Consider the following 26047-nt stretch of genomic DNA (forward strand, 5'->3'; position numbering starts at 1 on the left):
TCTAAATCAGTGGTCCCCAACCTTTTTTGCACCACGGACCGGTGTAATGTAGGCATTATTTTCAGGGACTGGCTTCCCACTTTTGAAAAATACAACTCACTAGAACGCTGGATTAGTGGGAGCCCTGGGCTTGTGGAAATCTGCCTTTGGCTACAATCTGTCACATTCATATTTGATATGTTCATTAATGTGCATTGTATCATGTCATAAAGTTATAACAAATGGCAACTTCCTATGAGGAGTTTTATTGTACATCTATAAACAAGCTCATTGGTGTGTCTAGTGCACAGGTGTCAAAATCAAGGCCCGCGGGGCCAGTTCTGGCCCTCCACGTCATTTTATATGGCCCGCAAAAGCCTGGAAATAACATGTGTCAATAAAATACCTTATATTTTCTTTCTTTACTTTCTTATTAAAAGGTATTAGGTTTTTTTTTCTAGATTAACAGTAGAAAAAAAATAGTGTCCAATATTGCAACAAATATTATATTATCTAACTTTGTTGGTCAAAATCCAAATAAATACTTAAATATCTGCTTAACTTATGGTTTTGAAGCAAGTTATCCATCAAATTGTACACTATTAAAATGACCAATAGATTTTACTGTAATATGTAGGGAGTTTTTTTACAGCATATTACTGGAAGTTGGGGGAAAAAAACGACAAATGTTTGTTTTTTTAGAGTAAAATTCTGTCGACTGAGCTGTCGGTTATTTTTTTTTAATCCACGGTTGATGATTTTATGGTACCACATGTTATTATGGTAAAAAACTGGCAGGTGAGTTGCCAAAATAAATTTAAACAGCGGCACTGTATTTCCATTTACAGTAAAATGTTGTAAAAATAATAATAATAAAATAACACCATACATTTTACAGTAAAAGTCTGGCAACTAAGCTGCCACTTTATTTCTGTAAAAAACAGTGGTCAAATCCACATATTTTTTTTTTACTCTTTACGTAAAAAAAATTTAAATATTTAAATTCAAAGGCAAATTCATTAATTATTTACTGTTACAAGCGGCCCTCTTTTGGCAGCCATGACTGCGGTGTGGCCCTCAATGAAAACAAGTTTGACACCCCAGGTCTAGTGGGACAGACCAAAGTTAAATCGGAGAAAATGCAGTCCTTTATAAATTATTTAATGTTTCTCTCCGGCCCGGTAGCAAATGCTTCACGGACCGGTACTGGTCCCCGGACTGGTGGTTGGGGACCACTGATCTAAATGACACATTATGCTAGGAGACTATTAGTGGTAAAGTAGTACGCTGTTGTTTTTACAGAAATATATCTATCTCCAAGATCAATACATAGTGTGTTCTATTCAGGGCGTCTATTCCGTGAGGGGCCCACGTTTTGTGCGAAGAAGCACATGTAAAATGTATATGAGGAATATATAGTCCTTACCCCTTCTTGCTCTGTCACTGATTAGAATATAGTGGCAATTTTTTTTAGATATTCTCAATTTCCCCGTGACGTGCAGCCTTAGTGCTACTCTTGTAATCGTTCATACTGGGTTCGTTCCGCGGTTGAGTTGAGTCAGTAAGGTTTGAAATTGTTTTAGGGATTAGAGGTTTTTTTTTCTGGGCTGATACCAATTATTATAGTAGTCAAGGAAGCCGATAACCGATATTTGGAGCCAATATTCATTTGCAGTAAAAGTTAGCTAAACATGAATAGGCTACGTCGGTAAACAGTTGAACAAGGCTTTAAGTTGCTTTTTCAACATTACTTTTTTCAAGCAGGACAAAAGGGCTGCTTCACAGTGGTTATTACTGTACTACGGTACTGTACCACGGTAGTAGTGGTAATACATTCTACTGAATTGCTTTTCATACAATACAAAATCCATCCATCCATTTTCTACCGCTTATTCCCTTCGGGATTGCGGGGGGCGCTGGAGCCTATCTCAGCTACAATCGGGCGGAAGGCGGGGTACACCGTGGACAAGTCGCCACCTCATCGCAGACAATATAAAACGTTTGTTTTTAAAAGACATGTTACATGTTAAAAGTGTGCTGTTTTGGGGAGGGGTAAGCACCAATTAAATTGATTTCAATTAATTTCAATCTCCAGCCCAGAAAGCGGCTTGAAGATGATCTGTAAAACATTATCCATGCAACATTTTGACCAAAGAACCACAATTACATGTTATGTAGATCACAAGGAAGTCTTTTACATTTAGAAAAGAAAAAAAAAAAGACTCTTTTAATGCGCCCTATAATCCGGTGTGCCTTATATATGAAAAAAAAATCAAAAATAGACCATTCATCGGCAGTGCGCCCTATGGCCCGTAAAATATGGTATATGTCATCACAACATCCATTTTTGGTAGTGTTGTTTTGGTGGTAAAAGTCAGTGGCCAAAAATTCACTATATTTTATGTTTTGATTATGTCAAATTTGTTATTTTGCACAACAAAAATTGTATTGTAACAAAAACAATCTGTTTAAGACCCCAAGTTTCACATTTCTAAAAATATTCAACATTTTAAATGTTGATCTCATTCAAGACAATCAATCATACTTGAAGGTTAAAATACTGTAACAGTACAATGCTTGAATTATTTCGTTATGGACGATGGACACACTGAGAGCGGACTCAGCTAAACTTCTTCAAGGTAAGGTTGCAGTTTTCAATGCCAACAAAGCAGTTGACTTAGAAATGTAATAATAAAACAAACGGTAACAACTAGACAGAAAAGACCCTAATCAGCTCATTTTTAAATGTTCTAATAAAAAAATGAGATTTTATTACTAAAAACAGTTCATATTTCTTAACAGACAAAAAAGTACAGAAAATTGGTACCGTTGAGTACCGGTATCGATTTCCAGGTAACCGCAATTGGTACAGTTTTTGTTCAATGTGAAAGTTAACCATCTCTAGGAGGGACTAATACAGGGGTGTCAAACGTACTGCCCGAGGGCCAGAAAAGGCCCGCCATCAGGTTTTATTCGACCCGCGGGATCAGTTTGCTAAGTATAAAAATGTACCGGATATTTTTGAATGAAAGAAACAGCTGTTCTAAATGTGTCCACTGGATGTCACAATAGCTATTCTTTTGTATCTTTGTAGAGGATGCTACATATGTACAAAATAAACCACATGATGTTGGCCTTGCGATGAGATGGCGACTTGTCCAAGGTGTACCTTGCCTTCTGCCCAGAATGCAGCTGAGATAGGCTCCAGCATCCCCCGCGACCCCAAAAAGGGACAAGCGGTAGAAAATGGGTGGATGGAAGGATGTTAGTACATCAGTCGAGGAAAATGATCAAACTTCATAAATAACATCCTGGGGCGGCATAGCTTGGTTGGTATAGCAGCCGGGCCAGAAACTTGAGGGTTCTGGGTTCGAGCCCTGCTTCTGCCATCTTTGTCACTGCTGTTGTGTCCTTGGGCAAGACACCTCACCCACCTGCTCCCAGTGCCACCCACACTGGTTTAAATGTAACTTAGATAATGGGTTTCACTATTTAAAGCGCTTTGAGTCACTAGAGAAAAGCGGTATATAAATATAATTCACTAGTTTGATTTTGATATAATTTGTTTTATCTTGATTGAAAATGAACACCAACGAGTTGACTGATGAACATTATCACATGATTTATTCAGAAAATATAAACAACGACAAATAAATTATTAACCGCAACATGTAAGTGTAAAAAAAAAAAAAACGTTATGATTTGTACATTTTCAGAATGTCCTTGTTCTATTTTTAAACAAAGAAAACAATCTGAAGTTGTCTTTATTTTCAAGTTATCGTGTCGTGATTTTAACAGTCCGGCCCACTTGGGAGTAGATTTTTCTCCATGTGGCCCCCGATCTAAATTGAGTTTGACGCCCCTGGACTAATAATATATTCTTCAAAGCTCAATGTGATAATAATAATGTAGTAATGTATGTTTAAGGCTAGCCAGAAGGTGTCAGCAAATCCCTACTGTTTCGACCCGCAGATTGTGCTGCGTTCACAGACTGATGGAAGTCCTCGGTTGCGTGTTGAAAAACGGATGCCCGAAGTTTCTGCTCATTTAAACTACTAGTAGTAATATTAATAATACAAAATAGTAGTAATTATCGAGTTTTAATTTGAGTTTCATAACTTTTTTGTTCACATTGTAACGTCTACATCATCACGACAACAGCAGCGTTTAATGAATTCCAGCATTCCAACAGTAATTGTGTAAAAATATGGGGATATAACTAGTAAAGTACACTTCATTCGTTAACGGTGTTACAAAAAAGATCAGTTAGAATAATACATAATGTTGGATATAAAGAACATACAAACAAATCAAAAATATTAAAATTCCACCACATAGTGAATTTGCAAACAGCTAAAATTATACACAAAGCAAACTATAACCTGCTACCCAAGAATATATAACAATTCTTCTCAACAAAAGAGGAGAAATATAATCTTAGAGAAAAATGTAATTTAAAACATTTGTACGCACGTACAACACTTAAGACCTTCAGTATATCAGTATGTGGAATTAAATGATGGAATGGATTAAGCAAAGAAATCAAACAATGTACTAATATGATCCACTTCAAGAAACTCTTCAAACTTAAAGTGTTTACAAAGTACAAAGTAGAAGAACCATGATAAACATTCTGAATTTATCTCATCCATCCATTCATTTTCAAGATAATCTTACTCATCTCACCACATGAAATATAACACCAATTATTATTTATTTATTTTTATTGTTATTACTTATGGAGTATATGGTGAATAAATTGAGAACAGGAAGTGAACAAAAGTTTTAGCAACTGCTATGTAAAGGAAAAGGGGTAGGATTGAAATGAGCTCTGCTTCTTCCTACTCCTTTTCGAACATGTTGAATGCAGAAACTGGAAATTGTGATGCATCATTGTGAGGCAACTGTTGCGTTCCATTCCGTATAGAACATCTTTTGCCCAGACTGCCTTTTCAATAAAAAGGACCACAACTATGGAACTCTCTACCTGACACTTTGAAAAGTATACCTGCACTTGTCACTTTCAAAAAAACAAACAAAATTGTGGCTAGTTGAGCAACAATCGTGTTCACATGTTTAGTTTTTAAAAATGTTTACTAATTGGTTTTTATCTAGTCTGCACTTTGTCTGTGTTATTATTATTATTATTGGCTTTTATCTAGTTTGCACTTTGTCTGTATTATTACTATTATCATTGTTATCGACTCCTCTTTGCCTTATTCTTTTTATTTTCCTATTTTCTATGATGTTAGATCTGTGTTGTTGTTGTTGTTGTTGTTGGGGACAAGTGTTGTAAAATAGCTTTGGCTACAAACACTATGATGCATGCATTGGATAACTGTTTCAGATATCTACGTTTCTGTATCTGTCCCTGTTTCAAATAAACCTTTATAATAATGTTGTATGCATCCATGTTCTAAATAAGGGATCCCCAAACCACGGCCCGCGGGCCGGATGCAGCCCCCCAGCATCCAAAATCCGGCCCGCGGGGAGTCCCAAGTTAAAAAAAAAAGTGTTTTAATTTTTTTCATTTAATTTTTAATTTTTTTATCTTTCCTTTCTAATCCGTTTTATACCGCTTGTTACTCTCGGTGTCTCCTAGCCACTCAGGCAAATCATATTGTCTAAAAATGAATTTTCCCAATCGATAACGTGACAATGTTAAATGTTGATGAACATCAATGTTAATTGATGTTAAATGACAAAACGGATTAACTCGGTGGAATATAAAGACAATGTATATATATATATATATATATATATATATATATATATATATATATATATATATATATATATATATATATATATATATATATATATATATATATATATATATATATATATATATATATATATATGTATATGTATATATATATATATATATATATATATATATATATATATATATATATATATATATATATATATATATATATATATATATATATATATATATATATACAGATATATATATACAGCCCGGCCCCTGGCCAAATTTTTTTAACCCAATGCGTCCCCCGAGTCAAAAAGTTTGGGGACCCCTGTTCTAAATAAACTCAAACTCAACCCAACTCAACATTGTATTTGTCATTCTCTCTTTCAACCACTTTTCTTCCTGGTTATCAGCCAATCGCATTCACCCCACCATGCTACTCTCACAAACACCAGGAATTCTGAAAATCAATAAGCACAACAACAACCAGTGCCGTCAAAACATTTCTTTCATACCTCGGACGTGCTCAAAAAAGGAAAATAAGTATGAACGGGTCTATTTCCCCACAACGGGGTGACAAGTAGAGTCAAATAGTCTGCGCTACATTTTGAGCACCGGCAAAAACAAGGTGCAGTGAACGCAGCATGATAAGCGTCTCTTTAACCAAGCCTTCTTCGAAGCAGAGCCGGGCGCTGTTTGCACTTTGGGCGACATACCGGCGACATGTGGGGGGCAAGTCTGCAGGCTGGAGCCCACAGCAAGATGACCGGACACTGAACCAAGCATTTTCTAGCCCTGCGCGGATCTACTGTACATATTGTTTTAATATTGCATATGCAAAACTAAGTGAAAGTTGGATTACTGAGAAGAAACCTGCAAGTCCGGACTGGCCAAGAGTGGAATTTTGGGTTGGTGGTATCAGCAGTATCGGACAGGTTGGATATTATCCGTGGAATAAAGCACATCTTCACTTCACTGCTACAAGGAGGTGAGTGCGAGCTTACTTTTGAACCTTTAAAGCCCTAAACTCAACCTAAACGTACTTTGAATGCTTCATGTCCACTCTTGTTTTCACAAGCGTCTCATTAAAAAAATGACGCGGAACTTTAAATCAAGTCATTGTTTGGGTAGTAAAAAAAAAAAAAGTCAATATTGACATATGAAGCTAGTAGAAGTTGCCAGAAAGTCTTTGGAAGTTGGGCACTCGGCCCGCAGTTGGTTTAACCCCCAGTGTGGTAAATATGGCGAGAATGTCCCCATAATTCATCAACTTTTATATACGTAACGTACCTGTTTGTGTGGGCTGACTCCAACAATGGCGGTTGGTCAGCACTAGGCAGGTGTGTAGTTGGGCTGTCTGCGGGCGCACGGACACTTTTAAAAGGTGAGGCGCGTTCACACTGAGAAATACGGTACAAAGCAGTGCACTGGTGAGGCTGAAGTCAGCCTCCAATTCAGACCTGGTGGGCAAATTAAGGCCCAGGGGCCTCATGGGGCCCGTTAAGCTTTTCCATCTGGTACACCGGATATTCCCAAATATATATTTTTAGATCTTTAAGTTTGAAACTGTAGCTGCCATTATGATGTGCAGTGATGTCGTAAGTCTTGAACTATACAAAGTAGAGATGTCCGATAATATGTAAATGTATTATCGGAAATTATCGGTATCGTTTTTTTTTTAATCATTATCGTTTTTTTTTAATTTTTTTGTTAGTTTTTTATTAAATCAACATTAAAAAAACACAAGATACACTTACAATTAGTACACCAAACCAAAAAACTTCCCTCCCCTATTCACACTCATTCACACAAAAGGGTTGTTTCTTTCTGTTATTAATATTCTGGTTCCTACATTATATATCAATATATATCAATACAGTCTGCAAGGAATACAGTCCATAAGCACACATGATTGTGTGTGCTGCTGGTCCACTAATAGTACTAACCTTTAACAGTTAATTTGACTCATTTTCATTAATTACTAGTTTCTATGTAGCTGTTTTTATATTGTTTTACTTTCTTTTTTATTCGAGAAAATGTTTTTAATTTATTTATCTTATTTTATTTTATTAATTTAAAAAAAAAGGACCTTATCTTCACCATACCTGGTCCAAATTAGGCATAATAATGTGTTAATTCCACGACTGTATATATAGCGGTATCGGTTGATATCAGTATCGGTTGATATCGGTATCGGTCATTAAGAGTTGGACAATATCGGAATATTGGATATCGGCAAAAAGCCAATATCGAACATCCCTTATACAAAGTATTTCAATGGTTGCAACCTGCACTGTTGCATGATAAACTAGTTACTATGGTAATCTAAGGCGATGGTAATGTAATTAGTTAATATAGTAATCTAATTAGTTGCTATGGTAATATAATTAGTTACTATGGTAATGTAATTAGCAGAGGTGTGGACTCGAGTCACATGACTTGGACTCGAGTCAGACTCGAGTCATGAATTCGATGACTTTAGACTCGACTTGACAAAATGTAAAGAGACTTGCAACTCGACTTAGACTTTAACATCAATGACTTGTGACTTCACTCGGACTTGAGCCTTTTGACTTGACATGACTTGCTACTTTCCCCAAAACCCAAACCTTAAAAAGTTATTTGGGAGCGCTCCGTATCTTTCATTTTATACGTCTGTGTCTATAAGCGTGTGTGCTGCTTGTCAGCTGGTGTGCTGTCAGTACAACAGCCAATCAAATTAAATCTACGTTGTTTTCATCACACAGCTCTCATCCAATCCAATTGCAGGACAACCACCGAACATGAGTTGTCAAACAATGCGGCAGTGAGAAACAATTATGCCAAAGTTGGTTTCGTTCGGGTATAAAAACTACGACTTGGTCAACAAAAAACGAATTGCCGTATGCAAATCATGCAGTTCGAATATTACAGGCGGAGACGCAACAACTTCCAACTTCGTTCGACATTTGAAGTTGCACAAAGAAGGGTAAGTTTTGAATGTAAGCTAACGTTTATTGGCTAAGTAACATGACTTTTATTTGCTGTGTAGTTAAATCAGTGAAGCTGTAAAATCACTGCTAACGTCATAACCATATACATTTTATAAGGGTACGCAGCATTGAGCGCTACTGCCTACTGGCGCAGACGAGACGCGGGGCCGCCATCTTGGAGTGGTGATCCGCTCCACTCAGTGCAATTCATTTGGCAGGAGCATCGAACTGTCAGCGAATTTAAACCGCGTGTTTTCACAATTTTCACGCGGTTTTTTTGTCATACGTGTAGCTATGATAACGGACACATGTTTTGGCGTTTTTATTATTCATAGTTTGCTTAACAGTAATATAATATTCTTATACGCGATAAGTGACCAGACGTCCGAGATCAAAACTGGGAATATAATCCCAGAGAAAGGGGGAAAAAACGGTCAGCAATCTTTACATTGAAGAAACAATATGATTAGGTTATATATACATGCGTATATCCTACATAAACAATGTATGAATACATTAGATATCTATATATCTTAGGGACCTATAGACCAGTGTTTTTCAACCTTTTTTGAGCCAAGGCACATTTTTTTCATTGAAAAAATCTGGAGGCACACCACCAGCAGAAATCATTAAAAAATGAAACTCAGCAGCCGATATTGACAGTATAAAGTCGTTGTCGCAATTGTTGGGTATGACTTTAAACCATAACCAACCATGCATCAATATAGCTCTTGACTTAAAGTGCTGTCACCACTTTTTTGGCGTTTTTCTGTGTGTAGTGTTTTAGTTCTTGTCTTGCGCTCCAATTTTGGTGACTTTTCTTGTTTTGTTGGTATTTTCCTGTAGCAGTTTCATGTCTTCCTTGAGCGCTATTCCCCGCATCTGCTTTGGTTTAGCAATCAAGAATATTTAAGTTGTTGCTATCCTTCTTTTGTGGGGACATTGTTGATTGTCATGTCATGTTCGGATGTACTTTGTGGACAACATCTTTGCTCAACACGCTGTAAGTCTTTGCTGTCGTCCAGCATTCTGTTTTTGTTTACTTTGTAGCCAGTTCAGTTTTAGTTTTGTTCCCTAAGCTTCAATGCCTTTTTTAGGGGCACTCACCTTTTGTTTATTTTTGGTTTTAGCATTAGATACCTTTTCACCTGCATGCTGCCTCGCACTGTCATCTGCATATTGTGATCACGACAAACCATGTTCCGACATCTACAAAGCAATTATCTACCTGCTGCCACCTACTGATATTGAAGAGTATAACATTGTTACGGTGCCGAGCCCTAGACAGCATTATTTGCAGACTATAATTATTTATAATTAAAAAATATTTTTACCCCAAATAGGTGAAATTACATAATCTCCCACGGCACACCAGACTGTATCTCACGGCACACTAGTGTGCCGCGGCACAGTGGTTGAAAAACACTGCTATAGACGGTAACTCTGTTGCTGCAGCAGCAGAGAGTTTATTCTGTCTTGACACTTTGTATTGATATTTTCTATTACATTCTTCCCTTAAATGATAATGTTTACAGTCATTGTTATATATGTATTTTTTATGTATGTCGCTTTCGATAAAAGCGTCTGCCAAATACTTAAAAATATATATAAACACCTGAAAGTCTTTATATCAGCTAAAACCACCAATCTGTTTCACTGGATTCAGAATAAAACCAAATTCTGTCTTACTCAACAATGTTAGTATTTGAATATTGTTACTTGAAGACTTATTCCTGGTTACAATTATACTGTTAAGAAATTATTGTCTTATACTTTGCCTAAAATGAGAATGCATCATAATCAGTGGCGGCTGGTGAATTTTGTTTTAGGTGGGGCTGAAAGTTTGTAAACCAAATCCCTGTAGGGGCGTCATCCTCCCCCAGAAGATTTCTTTGTGATTTTCACATACAAATATTGAAGATCTTTGCTCCTTCTCAACTCTGTGGTTATATTGTTTTCATAAAATACAACCAATAGTATGTTAATGTTTGTTTTTGCAAATGTGTTTATTCTGTAAAGGAATGAATTAAATGTTTAAAAAAATTTAAACTATTAAAATGACTGGTTAATAGTGCTATTATGAATTGCAATGTCAGCACTATTTTTTTCCCCTGCAATTTCAAATGCACTTGTTTTAATAAATAAATACAGCATTTTAAAAGCATACACAATCTGTGTAAAAATATTAGTCTGTGGTTAAAAGGACTTGAAAGGACTCGAAACTCAAAATGCAGGACTTGGGACTTGACTTGAGACTTTCTAGTCTTGACTTTGGACTTGACTCGGGACTTGCCTGTCTTGACTCGGGACTTGACTCGAGACTTGAGGGCAAAGACTTGAGACTTACTTGTGACTTGCAAAGCAATGACTTGGTCCCACCTCTGGTAATTAGTTACTATGGTAATGTAACTAATTACATTACCATATCCTGCATTACATACCATACATTAAGTTTTGCACTATATTAATTTATATTATGTGTTGTCAACTTTGTACTTTTTTTTTATGTCATTGCCTAAAATAAATAAATAAATGAAAAAAATATGTTTTAATTAGTTACTATAGTAATCTAATTAGTTACTATTAGAGATGTCCGATAATATTGGACTGTCGATATTATAAAGAAAGAAACAGCAAAAAAACAAAGTAGTATCTACAAATACATCAATTAAATAAACAAAAAAATAATAATTATACAATAAAATTATATATATATATATATATATATATATATATATATATATATATATATATATATATATACTGTGTGTATATATAAACTATGTTTATAGTTTATATTGCTACTATGGTACATTTTTAGTCTACTCTATATTTGCATTAGCCTTTCCATCCTTACCCTTTCCATCCTTTGTAACTGAGTGAACCAATGTGAAACAATTTCCCTTGTGGATCAATAAAGTTTGTCTATGTCTAATAGTGGGCGATTCTGCCAGTCGATACATCAGGTATGGGTGATATGTATGGAGTAAAATTACTGCCAAAAGTTAACTAACTCTAAAAAATCATTTATTTGTGATTAATTACATGATTTAACTTGTTAACTTTGACAGCCCCAATAGTCATCGTGAATGGTGAAAAGTGTTGCGGTCTTGTTTTGTGTCTGACAGCTGGCCTGCAGGGAACATATGGTATCAGAACCTTTTGCCACGACACCCCTTTTAAGCAAACAAACACTTGTTAACGAGCGTGTTGACTTGAGTATGACATGATGTAATTAACACGTGAGGACAGGCAACCCCTCAAAGCGGATGATGCTGCTACAGTAGGTGTTGATTGCTTGCAAATGCATCTTGTTTGGATTACACTTCATCCAGATGTAGGTTTAAGTGTATTTTGATCAAATTATGGGTTGGTCAGACTATATTAGCTACTTTGACCTATGTTTTGAGGGTTTAAATGACAGCAACGGTCTTCCATGGCCTTTTTCTATAAATCTATGAAGTATTTCTGCAGGCATTGATTGCCTGTGTACGTGTAGCGTCATCCCACAGGAGATCAAAATAGATGCTATTGGAAAACACACCAGGGACTCAGCGTGTGAACTGTGATTTGCCCAGCGGGGGTCTTGGTCTCCTCCGCTGCTGTGGCCAGATTAAATACTCAATTTAATTATGTCACCAAGCATTAACTCACTAACCTTATCAGTGTGGTCTGCCTACTTAATGGGGCTCTCTGAGCCAGCAGATGCAACAAGATTACAGACAATATGCTCATGCTTATGATATACAGTGTGTACACAGTTCATTAGTGGTGTGATGGTTCGCCATAACCTTAGTTTCAAGGTCACAGTTTGGTTCATTTTGGGTACAGGAACCATACATAATGCACATAGTGGATATTATCTGCTCACTTCCACACCTCAACCTTCCTGATGTTGTGTGAGAATTCGGTACACCTCCGTACCAAACCGAAGACCGTACCAAAAAATGGTATGGTATGGTCTGTATTGTCATTGCACAAGTATGCATCCATTTAGCTTTGCATTCCTAGTAGGGTTGTCACGATACCAGAATTTCAGTAGCCATCAATACGGGATCATAGGATTTCCGTGATTTTGATACTTATTTGTACTTATTGCTGGACGTTATATTGTCCCACAAATTATTGCCGATAAACAATGTTATTGTCAACATTATTTTGTGATCCGTTCGGTACTAATGGAATCATAATATATAATAATTAGGGATGTCCGATAATATCGGATTGCCGATATTATCGGCCGATAAATGCTTTAAAATGTAATATCGGGAATTATCTGTATCTGTTTGAAAATGATAGGTATCGGTTTCAAAAAGTAAAATGTATGATTTTCTAAAACGCCGCTGTGTACACGGACGTAGGGAGAAGTACAGAGCGCCAATAAACCTTAAAGGCACTTCCCTTGCGTGCCGGCCCAGTCACATAATATCTACGGCTTTTCACACACACAAGTGAATGCAAGGCATATTTGGTCAACAGCCATACAGGTCACACTGAGGGTGGCTGTATAAACAACTTTAACACTGTTACAAATATGCGCCACACTGTGAACCCACACCAAACAAGAATGACAAACACATTTTGGGAGAACATCCGCACCGTAACACAACATAAACACAACAGAAGAAATAACCAGAACCCCTTGCAACACTAACTCTTCCGGGACGCTACAATATACACCCCCCGCTACCCCCTACCCCCAAACCCCGACCACCCCCCACCCCGACCCCCCACCCCGCCCACCTCAACCTCCTCATGCTCTCTCAGGGAGAGCATGTCCCAAATTCCAAGCTGCTGTTTTGAGGCATGTTAAAAAAAATTATGCACTTTGTGACTTCAATAATAAATATGGCAGTGCCATGTTGGCATTTTTTTCCATAACTTGAGTTGATTTATTTTGGAAAACATTGTTACATTGTTTAATGCATCCAGCGGGGCATCACAACAAAATTAGGCATAATATTGTGTTAATTCCACCACTTTATATGGTATATGAGTTATACTTGTATAGCGCTTTTCTACCTTCAAGGTACTCAAAGCGCTTTGTCACTTTTTCCACATTCACCCATTCACACACACATTCACACACTGATGGTGGGAGCTGCCATGCAAGGCCCTAACCACGACCCATCAGGAGCAAGGGTGAAGTGTCTTGCTCAAGGTCACAACGGACGTGACAAGGTTGGTTGAAGGTGGGGATTGAACCAAGAACCCTCAGGTTGCTGGCACGGCCACTCTCCCAAATGCGCCACGCCGTCCCCATATATATATATATAGATATATATATATCGGTATTGGTTTATATCGGAATCGGTAATTAAGAGCTAGACAATATCGGAATATCGGCAAAAAAGCCATTATCGGACATCTCTAATAATAATAATAATGCAATAATACTATGGACTGCTTGCACTGCAGCAGACCCATAATTATACATTTAAAAGAATATACATGTACACAAATTGTTACATCATTGTAGAATTGTTTACCATTGTACTGTAATTGGAAGGTAAATAACTGGTAGATATCCCGAATAAATAAACAAACAAAACAGGAAAATGGACTCTCATCTCTGTAAGCAAAAATTTACTTAAATAAATAATATGAACATTTGAAAGTGCATTTTTTTCCCAGTTGGAAAAAGAGGTAGGGTCTTGTATTTTGTTGTTGTTGTTGTTGTTGTTGTCGTCGTCGTCACAGTATTCTTGCTATTTTGTCGATGTTGATGGGCTCATATTGCCCATCCAGTTTGAAGCCGAAATATTCCCACAACGGGACATTTGGCTTTGTCATCATATTTTTCCTCTTAATTTTGGTTACTTTGTGGCACGTATCACTAGCGAGTTGGGAGCCAATGACCGTAAATCCTGTGTGTTTATGCAGTCCCACTCTCCACTCACCGAGACAAATATTGTGGATGACTGAAAAGAGGGCTCACTGCGCTCAGTTAATTCTACTGTTAAATGAGACAAGACAATTATTTGATACAAAGATGATATTAAGTAACTAATAACTGTGCTATAACAAATTTCATTATTAGTTGCCAAGAGATGACTATAATTAGAATAAAATAAATAGCCTCCGAGGATATCAAAACAAACAATACTGTGCTTATAAACATGCTCCAAAAATAACAACAATAGTCAACTATTTTACATTAAAAAGGAACAGCAGTGGTGTGGAGTCTTCAAGTATATACATCAATCAATTGTTTTTAATATTCTTTAAGTATGATGGTAATGTGAGGTCATCATGTCATTTGTAATGAAATAGGCTTATTAAAAGGCTAACATATCTATTTAAAGACAAATGTTTGTGGGGGTTTTTCTCCAAATTTTAGATTTTTTTTGTAATGGTATGTCTTTTTGCTCTATTTATCTATTTTGTTATAACATTTTGGGAAGACTATGTCTCTCGGATGGCCTGGGAATGCCTTGGGATCCCCTGGGAAGAGCTGGACAAAGTGGCTGGGGAACGGAAAGTCTGGGCTTCCCTACTTAGGCTGCTGCCCCCGCGACCCGACCTCGGATAAGCGGAAGAAAATGGATGGATGGATGGAATTTTATTTTTACAATAAGCCACAGGCCCCCACCTCCTCCCCCCCAAAAGACCTGCTTAAAAAACATTGTTTTACATATTTCACTAGGAAGACAAATTGTTGCCAAACGACAAAAGAGTGTCCTTAAGCTGTATTTTTTTTTCTTAGCATTTATGGAAGTGATAAAGGTTGGCTTAAAGGCCTACTGAAATGAGATTTTCTTATTTAAACGGGGATAGCAGATCCATTCTATGTGTCATACTTGATCATTTCGCGATATTGCCATATTTTTGCTGAAAGGATTTAGTAGAGAACATCGACGATAAAGATTGCAACTTTTGGTCGCTGATAAAAAAGCCTTGCCTGTACCGAAAGTAGCGTGGCGTCACAGGTTGTGGAGCTCCTCTTTCATCTGCACATTGTTTACAATCATGGCCACAAGCAGCGAGAGCGATTCGGACCGAGAAAGCGCCAATTTCCCCATTAATTTGAGCGAGGATGAAGGATTCGTGGATGAGGAAAGTGAGAGTGAAGGACTAGAGGGCAGTGGAAGCGATTCAGATAGGGAAGATGCTGTGAGAGGCGGGTGGGACCTGATATTCAGCTGGGAATGACTAAAACAGTAAATAAACACAAGAATATATATACTCTATTAGCCACAACACAACCAGGCTTATATTTAATATGCCACAAATTTATCCCGCATAACAAACAACTCCTCCCTCCCGTCCATATAACCCGCCAATACAACTCAAACAACTGCACAACACACTCAATCCCACAGCCCAAAGTACCGTTCACCTCCCCAAAGTGCATACAGCATATATATTTCCCCAAAGTTACGTACGTGACATGCACATAGCGGCACGCACATACGGGCAAGCGATCAAATGTTTGGAAGCCGCAGCTGCATACTCACGGTAGCGCGTATCCAACTCAAAGTCCTCCTGGTAAGAGTCTCTGTTGTCCCATCTCCACAAGCATGCGTATCTAACTCAAAGTCCTCCTGGTAAGAGTCTATGTTGTCCCAGTTCTCCACAGGCCAATGGTAAAGCTTGACTGTCATCGTTCGGGAATGTAAACAATGAAACACCGGCTACGACGTAGCCGCTACGTGTTTATGTTGCTGCAGCCGGCCGCTAATACACCGCTTCCCACCTACAGCTTTCTTCTTTGCTATCTCCATTGTTCATTAAACAAATTGCAAAAGATTCACCAACACAGATGTCCAGAATACTGTGGAATTTTGCGATGAAAACAGACGACTTAATAGCTGGCCACAATGCTGTCCCAAAATGTCCGCTACAATCCGTGACGTCACGCGCAAACGTCATCATACCGAGACGTTTTCAGCAGGATATTTCGCGGGTAATTTAAAATTGCACTCTACTAATCTAACCCGGCCGTATTGGCATGTGTTGCAATGTTAAGATTTCATCTTTGATTTATAAACTATCAGACTGCGTGGTCGCTAGTAGTGGCTTTCAGTAGGCCTTTAAACACTTCCGGAAGTTTTCTGCACCCTGTCGTAACGCACACTCCCTGGGCTTGTGGTGGCGGATTTCCGCTTTCACTCGTGTGGTGAATACTCCCGTCACCGCTTGTATTTTAATTAGCGAATAAATGCATGATGCAAGATACACTCCACTCTGTCACTTCCTTTTCTCATTTCACTTTTAATGCGCACTGACAGAAGAATGCTGACCAAGTTCACATCCAAACCTTTTCACTGTGGAGGCCCTGAGTATCTCCTTCAGCATTAGACTGTTTTTTTAAATTTTTATTATTTATTTTATTTTTATTTCTTTATTAAATCAACATAAAAAACACAAGATACACTTACAACCAGTGCACCAAGTCAAAAAACCTCCCTCCCCCATCCACACTCATTCACACAGCATTAGACTGTTACATCCACAGTGCAAGCAGGAGTGCTACTGCAGGTCCTTTCTACCCACAGCCATAAGACTTTACAACGTACTTATGTGATTACGGTACGATTTTCGAAATAATTGTGATTCTTATTTGAAACGATTCCTAATCGATTAAAAAAATCTATTTAATTTTTTAAATTTTTTTATCTGTACTGTCCAGCCACTCAGGCAAATCATATTGTTAATGTACCTGCCCACATCTGCTGTATATATGTACTTGGATACTTCTCATGTTGCCTTGTTTGTATTTGACTTTATCAAATGTTTAAAAAAACTGTTTTCTTTTAAGTAATATAGAAATTTATCAAATCTGTTTACCGATTTTATGGATGGTACGCAGTGTTATTAAAAATAGTATTGATTTGGAATCGAGAATTGTTTTGAAACGAGAATCGATTCTAAAGTTAAAGTACCAATGATTGTCACACACACACTAGGTGCGGTGAAATTTGTCCTCTGCATTTGACCCATCCCCTTGTTCACCCCCTGGGAGGTGAGGGGAGTAGTGGGCAGCAGCAGTGGCCGCACCCGGGAATCATTTTTGGTGATTTAACCCCCAATTCCAACCTTTGATGCTGAGTGCCAAGCAGGGAGGTAATGGCTCCCATTTTTATAGTCTTTGGTATGACTCGGCCGGTGTTTGAACTCACAACCTACCGATCTCTAACCACTAGGCCACTGAGTAGGGTATTCGATTCTGAATCGGATCGTTACCCCCATAAATCGAATCGAATCGTGTGGTGCCCAAAGACTCACAGCCCTAGATATTAGTGTTTTTTGTTTCATTTGATCTTTTACTTATACATATTAGTGCCGATATATGTGGTACTTATTGCAATTTTTTGGGTTTTTCATTATGTCTATCCTGTCTTATAATAAAGTGGCAACACTCATCTTTTCTGCTACAGCTGTCTCTGGCGAAGCGGTACGATGCACGTTTCCATTCATACTGCCACAGTTCCATTATAATTACTTTTATGAGCAGGGAAGAAAGATGTCTTTTATACCACTCCTTGGTCTGATTCTGTCTACCAAACGTTTTATGCTGTGCGTGAATGAACAATTGTGAGGTTTGTTGATGTTATTGACTTACGTGGAGTGCTAATCAGGCATATTTGGTCAATGCAGGACTGCAAGCTAATAGATTATTTGTATATAATTTAGTTTTGCATGTCTGATGACACATTATCTGTATGTAATATTGGCTGCATTTCTGATAGTTGTTTGTGCCATGTTGTTCCAGACCACAGCAAATGTTACCCAGCTTGCAAAGGTTGTAATAAATCCATTAGAAGAAGACAGCCTGCCGTTTCCTTTAACCTGGACAAACAGATCTATACTTTTGTCCATTCTAAGTTAGTAATTTCCAGGAGTTATCTCACCCCCTGAGAAGCCTTTGTTTTACTAATGATTTCCAATGTTGTACAAATGTGTAGAATAAATATTAAAATGTCAACATTTCTGTCAACGAAGATTTGCGTCAGCCTGCGACACATAATCATTTTGATAGTAGGCTAATATAGCTAATATAGACACTTACATCATGTGTTGCCTTCATTATAACACTTATATAAGACTTTTAAAGTCATGTTGATAGAAGGTTATTATAGCTAATATAGACACATTCATTTTAACCCTTATTTAAGGCTTTTCATTTTTTGCGGCTCCTGACAGATTTTTTATTTTTATTTTTGGTCCAATATGGCTCTTTCAACATTTGGTTTGCCGACCCTTGACCTAACCGGTAGCGCCAAATGTTTTTATGGGAGTCCAAATTAATTAATGGCTGGCCATACAAACACATGAATGCATCAGAACACTGCACGTAATGCGTACTGTGTGGGAAATTGGTATGTCTCTGTACAAAACCAAAAGTTATGTACCAATAGGGTTTTCTCGATACCAATATTTTGGTACCGGTACCAAAATGTATTGCAAAACTTTTTGATATTTTTCCAAATAAAGGGGACCACAAAAAAATGGCATTATTGACTTTATTTTAACAAAAAATCTTAGGGTACATTAAACATATGTTTCTTATCGCAAGTTTGTCCTTAAGTAAAATAGTGAACATACTAAACAACTTGTCTTTTAGTAGTAAGTAAACAAAGTTGGCTGACTTATGCAGTAACATTTTGTGTCATTTTCAATTCTATTATTTTGTCAAAATGTTAAAGGACAATCTGTAAAAAATTATTATTTATCCACTTGTTCATTTACTGTAAATATCTGCTTATTTTCTGTTTCAACATGTTCATTCGACACTTCTGTTAAAATGTAATAATCACTTATTCTTCTGTTGTTTGATACTGTACATTAGTTTTGGATGATACCACACATTTAGGTATCGATCCGATACCAAGTAGTTACAGGGTCATACATTGGTCATATTCAAAGTCCTCATGTGTCCAGGGACGTATTTCCTGAGTTTATGAATATAATATGAATAAAAAATAAATAAAAAATATTGGCTGGATACGCTCCAGTACTTGGTATCATCACAGTGGATGTCAGGTGTAGATCCGCCCATGGCGTTTGTTTACATTGTGGCGCCAGTGAGCTACGGTGTGTAGTGAAGCATATTTAGCTATTACTCGTCCTGCAGGGATGATACTTGTAAGAAACGTACTTTATTTGTCGCCATGGAGGCGAGGATTAGTGATTTAGAAGTAGCTAAAACACTGCAGATTGCGGATGGATATTAGCCGCTAACAAGCTAGCCATGTTTTAAAGCACCTCTTTCTGCGTTTCAGTGTTGTTGCTTCACCTTTATTGTTAGTTTTTAAGCCAAAATGCGTCCGTTCTCCCTTTTTATTTCTACACACTGTGTCTGCTTGTAAGTACTCAGTGATTGTGTGCTGCCGAACATGCTCCTCTGCTCGTAAAACCAGCAATGTCACACCGGGACGAGGACGCGCTGTCATTCCTGTAAAAAAATAAATAAATAAATAAAATATGGCGAACCGGTACTTTTCAAACAGAGTATAGTACCGTTTTTTATTCATTAGTACCGCGATACTATACTAGTACCGGTATACTGTACAACCCTATGTACCAAAAAATCTGATTAGAAACACTTCAACTGTCTTGTATTTTCTCTACAGTTGTTTTGGTCATCTTTGTAAATCCTGGCTTCCAGCTTGACAGGTAAAAGTTCCTGTTCTTCTTTGGCCGCCGATTTAACCAGCAAGGCCTCTTTCAAAAAAAAAAGGAAAAAAAAGTCATCAACTTTGTTCTCAGGGGATTTAATTAGGCAAGGTTCACATATGTAAATGAGGGCCCAGATGCGTGAAGGGCCGTGGAATGTAAAATAGAGCTTTTGAAGCAGTAAGCCTTAATAGTGTGAATTATTTACACGTCAAGACATGCTTCCACTACGTGTGGCTCATGGTGTGCATGTGTGTGGACTTTGTTCCCTAATGAATGAAGGTAGTGTGGTTCTGGTTCAGTGTGCAAGTAACGAGGACACAGGATTTGTTGTTTAGGGTGGACCAAAGCAGGGTGTTACCTGAGCAGCAATGAGACCAGGGGTGGCCAAACTCCTTCCAGCCAGGGCCGCATACAGAACAAATTCAAGATGCAAGGGCCACTTTTGTACATTTTGTACTTTAAACAGTGTCAGGGCCAGCAAGGCCTTCTCTGCTGGCTGGACATACAGTCGTGGTCAAAACGTTTGCATACACTTGTAAAGAACATCATGTCATGGCTGTCTTGAGTTTACAATCATTTCTGCAACTTTTTTATTTTTTTGTGATGTAGTGATTGGAGCACATACTTGTTGGTCACAAAAAACATTCATGAAGTTTGCTTCTTTTATGAATTTATTATGGGTCTACTGAAAATGAGACTAAATCTGCTGTGTCAAAAGTATACATACAGCAATGTTAATATTTGCTTACATGTCCCTTGGCAAGTTTACCTGCAATAAGGCGCTTTTGGTAGCCATCCACAAGCTTATGCTTGAGTTTTTGACCACTCCTCTTGACAAAATTGGTGTAGTTCAGCTAAATGTGTTGGTTTTCTGACATGGACTTGTTTCTTCAGCATTGTCCACACGTTTAAGTCAGGACTTTGGGAAGGCCATTCTAAAACCTTAATTCTAGCCTGATTTAGCCATTCCTTTACCACTTTTGACGTGTGTTTGGGGTCATTGTCCTGTTGGAACACCCAACTGCGCCCAAGACCCAACCTCCGGGCTGATGATTTTAGGTTGTCCTGAAGAATTTGGAGGTAATCCTCCTTTTTCATTGTCCCATTTAAAGCACCAGTTCCATTGGCAGCAAAACAGGCCCAGAGCATAATACCACCACCACCATGCTTGGCGGTATGTTTGGTGTTCCTGGGATTACAGGCCTCACCTTTTCTCCTCCAAACATATTGCTGGGTATTGTGGCCAAACAGCTACATTTTTGTTTCATCTGACCACAGAACTTTCCTCCAGAAGGTCTTATCTTTGTCCATGTGATGTCAGATGAAACACAAATTGGCCACATTTGCTCACATTTTCAGTAGAGCCATACTAAATTCATAAAAGAACCAAACTTCATGAATGTTTTTTGTGACCAACAAGTATGTGCTCCAATCACTCTATCACATAAAAAATAAGAGTTGTAGAAATGATTGGAAACTCAAGACAGCCATGACATTATGTTTGTAAACTTTTGACTTTTTTAATTATGATCATAAATTAATCAAAGTTAATTGTATTTTTAATTTACTTTCCACAAATATATAAAAGTATTCATCATATTTTCTTCATGTCAGGCTCCAGTGTTGCTTGTTTTTACGTTAGAGCTTTTTATCCAATCAGAAGTCAGCTGGCTTGTAGTCTTCTGAATCAACATCGTGTAAGCGAACATAACACATACAGTTGATAGACAGTTTAGATAGCCAATAAGATCACAAGTTGTTGACAGTAGCCTACCTTGGTAGCCTGATGTTAACGAGACTGTGATTGGATACTCACTTGTCATTCCAAAGTGAGTATCCAATCACAACATGCAATTTACTAAAGTAGGAAGTGTTGAACCACAGCCATATTGGACTAGCAGAGAAATCAACAATAATCACTTTTTTAACCCACAAAGAAGAAGAACATAGCGTTGATTAGATGGCAGATATATATTTGCAAGGCCGTTTTCAAGAAGGATATTTAAAGAGAAACTACATCTTGTGGGACGATGTCAACCAACCCCGGAATCTAGCTCAACTGTAATGGGGAAATGCCCGCCATTTCCACTCGAATCTACCGACTTCGAGCGATACCACTGGCTTATACGGTGTCCAATGGGTTCTACAAATTGAGAGTTCAAATATTTTATTTATTTATTTTTTCACATTTAATGTTTTAAAAAAAACACTTTTTGACAATACCACATAAAATATGTTTTAATTGCTGATGCGGGTTTATTGATTTTTAAATGCGCTAGAAAATAACCCTTTTTGAAATGTAAAAGACTTCCTTGTGGTCTACATAACATGTAATGGTGGTTCTTTGGTCAAAATGTTGCATAGATGATGTTTCACAGATCATCTTCAAGCCGCCTTCCGACAGTCGCTTCCGGATGCGCCGTTTTGTGGGCGGTCCTATTTACGTGGCTCACCTTCGACAGCGTCTTTTCCCCGTCATCTTTGTTGTAGCGGTGTAGCGTGCAAGGACGGGAGTGGAAGAAGTGTCAAAAGATGGAGCTAACTGTTTTAATGACATTCACACTTTACTTCCATCAATAACGGAGCAGCATCTCCTCATCCGGAAACAACAACACCGGAAATGTGTCCCGTTAAAAAACGCCCGACAGGAACTCTCTAATAACTAAAGTTCCTTGGGTGAATAATGTAAACTCACTACACCGGTATGTTTTAGCGCTTTCATGCCGAGTTTACTGACAGATATAAGTAAGAACTTTACACTACTTTATATTAGAAATGGCAACAGCGGAGGATGAATGTCCCATAACAAGAAGATAAAGAAAAAGAAGAAGCTTATCGACTACGGTGTTGGCACGGACTACAAAGGCGGACGTGTGCAATTGTTCAGGATTCATGCAGATCCCAAATACAGATCAGCAGGTACCAGAAGGTAAGAAAAGTTGCTTTTGCATAATATTGCGAAACAAAACGCCAGATAATATGTCCTTAAATACTTATACACACACCATAATAATACTCCTATGTTGAAGCACAGTACAATCCATCAAGCGGTGCGGCTTCATAGCTTACCAAAGTCCTACTAAAACATTTTGATAGATTTTTGAGCGCCATGTGTAATGTTCTATATTTTCAATGGAACATATAAAATGTTGGTGTTGTTTACTTGAGTCATATTGCCATCATATTGCAGTCTAAACGTATCTCTTATTTTTGACTGCCATCTACCGGTCACACTTATCATTACACCAAGTACCAAATAAAATTGCTTTGAGGTCGGTAAGCAAAACCAGAATATTCCGTACGTTAGGCGCACCGGGTTATAAGGCGCACTGTCGAGTTTTGAGGGGAAACAAATGATTTTAAGTGCGCCTTATAGTCCGGAAAATACGGTACTAATAATTGGTATCGGCTTTGAAAAAAACATATCGGTCTATCTCTACTTTTTAAGTGCAATGACAATAAATGTCCATTGTTTGAAAGTTGTAAGCCATTTTGTTGGGTGCGTTAGTGTTTTGTAATCTTGGCGTGACACACAACGCTCTGCATGCGTGTTGTCCTGTCCCCGCCAGCTTAATGGTGGTACAACAATGCCCTCCCCCATTCCACCTTAGTTGCAGCGACGTGGAATAATCACAAAACATGACTGCCTGGAACTGGCTGTGGAAAGAAGCTTCTGTCTGTCTCATGCCAGCATTCCCAAGCACTATCATGCTTTCTATCATACTTTCCACGTTATCATACTCGTTACAATCAGTGCCTGAAAAACTGGACTGAAGACAAAACATCAGTATTTACTCTCCTCCACATTTCTGTCTTAATGGCTCTAACCTTCATGTTTCTTTGATTGGTTTGAAAACACTTTCCTAGTCTTTATGATTTAGTTTGTTTGGCTGTTACATGTTGAAAGGGGTGGTCTGCAATTCTCGTGTCCCCGCCTTTTCTCCACAGGGGGTGGCACGGAGGTTTTGTCTTGTTGCTTTTGTTGGAGGGAGAAGTGAATGGAGCAGCCAACCGGAGAGGGGGATTGTGAGATGGGGGTTAATAGGTGAAGCCATTCCTTGGGGAGAGGACTGGTAGGAGGATGTAGGCAGCGGTGGCTCAGTAGGTAGAGCCTGTCATCCAGTAACGGCAGGGTTGGTTGTGATTTTGGGCAGTGTGTATAAATGTGAATTGGCAGCCATGTCTCCAGGATCGCCCCAGCCTAACCTTTTCACACTTTTTTATTTATGTGAAACAATGTTTATGCTTTTTGTCAATCAAACTTCAATTTAAATCGATTCATGTTTTGTACTAAAATGACTTCATTTGAAGTACATCTTCCAATATTGTATTTAACATACATTTATACACCTTCCTAAATCAACTCTGACTGGGTTTCAAACCCACTACCTCTGTCTTACAAAACTATAAGTATATCATATTTTTCGGACTATAAGGCACACTTAAAATACTTTCATTTTCTCAAAACTCGACAAGAGCGCCTTATAGCCCGGTGCGCCTAATGGACGGAATAATTTTGGTTGTGCTTACCAACCTCAAAGCTATTTTATTTGGTACATGGTGAAAAGATAAGTGTGACCGGTAGATGGCAGTCAAACATAAGAGATAGTGTAGACTGCACTATGATGGCAGTATGACTCAGGTAAAGTTAAGTTAAAAGTTAAAGTACCAATGATTGTCACACACACTAGGTGTGGCGAAATTATTCTCTGCATTTGACCCATCACCCTTGATCACCTCCAGGGAGATGAGGGGAGCAGTGAGCAGCAGCGGTGGCCACGCCCGGGAATATTTTTTGGTGATTTAACCCCCAATTCCAACCCTTGATGCTGAGTGCCAAGCAGGGAGGCAATGGCTCCCATTTTTATAGTCTTTGGTATGACTCGGCCGGGGTTTGAACTCACGACCTACCGATCTCAGGGCGGACACTCTAACCACCAGGCCACTGAACAACACCAACATTTTATATGTTCCACTATTTTATGTAGAAATAATATTTTTCTATTTTTTTTATGTTACGTAATTCTGTGCTACTTAAACAGTTTAATTTCTGTGCTGTTAATACCCATCTTGACTAACTGGGTTCATAAAAGTGCCACTGACTGTTTACAGTACAGTTGTCATTCACTTCAATTTTGCTCAAAAATGAATATCTTTATATTAATATTTTCACCGGAAAATATATCGAGATATATATCGAATACCCGGAAGAGCCGTTAACGGAATCGGTTGACAAAAGGGCTAGCAATTAGAGATGTCCGATAATGGCTTTTTTGCCAATATCCGATGTTCCGATATTGTCCAACTCCTAATTACCGATTCCGATATCAACCGATACCGATATATACAGTCGTGGAATTAACACATTATTATGCCTAATTTTGTTGTGATGCCCCGCTGGATGCATTAAACAATGTAACAAGGTTTTCCAAAATAAATCAACTCAAGTTATGGAAAAAAAATGCCAACATGGCACTGCCATATTTATTATTGAAGTCACAAAGTGCATTCTTTTTTTTTACATGCCTCAAAACAGCAGCTTGGAATTTGGGACATGCTCTCCCTGAGAGAGCATGAGGAGGTTGAGGTGGGCGGGGTTGAGGTGGAGGGGGTATATATTGTAGCGTCCCGGAAGAGTTAGTGCTGCAAGGGTTCTGGGTATTTGTTCTGTTGTGTTTATGTTGTGTTACGGTGCGGATGTTCTCCCGAAATGTGTTTGTCATTCTTGTTTGGTGTGGGTTCACAGTGTGGCGCTTAT

General features: G+C 38.0%; 1 protein-coding gene across 3 annotated transcripts in view; it reads left to right on the forward strand.

The window, feature by feature from the left end:
* Positions 1-6395: 6395 nt before the first annotated feature.
* Positions 6396-26047, forward strand: part of plxnb1b (plexin b1b) — a 198064-nt gene continuing 178412 nt past the window's right edge. For all 3 annotated transcript variants that reach the window (XM_062037858.1, XM_062037861.1, XM_062037859.1), the window contains exon 1: positions 6396-6683. The gene's annotated coding sequence lies outside the window, so the exon portion shown is untranslated. The remainder of the gene's footprint in view (positions 6684-26047) is intronic.

The sequence above is a fragment of the Entelurus aequoreus genome, linkage group LG26, assembly GCF_033978785.1.
Source record: "Entelurus aequoreus isolate RoL-2023_Sb linkage group LG26, RoL_Eaeq_v1.1, whole genome shotgun sequence".
NCBI lineage: Eukaryota > Metazoa > Chordata > Actinopteri > Syngnathiformes > Syngnathidae > Entelurus > Entelurus aequoreus.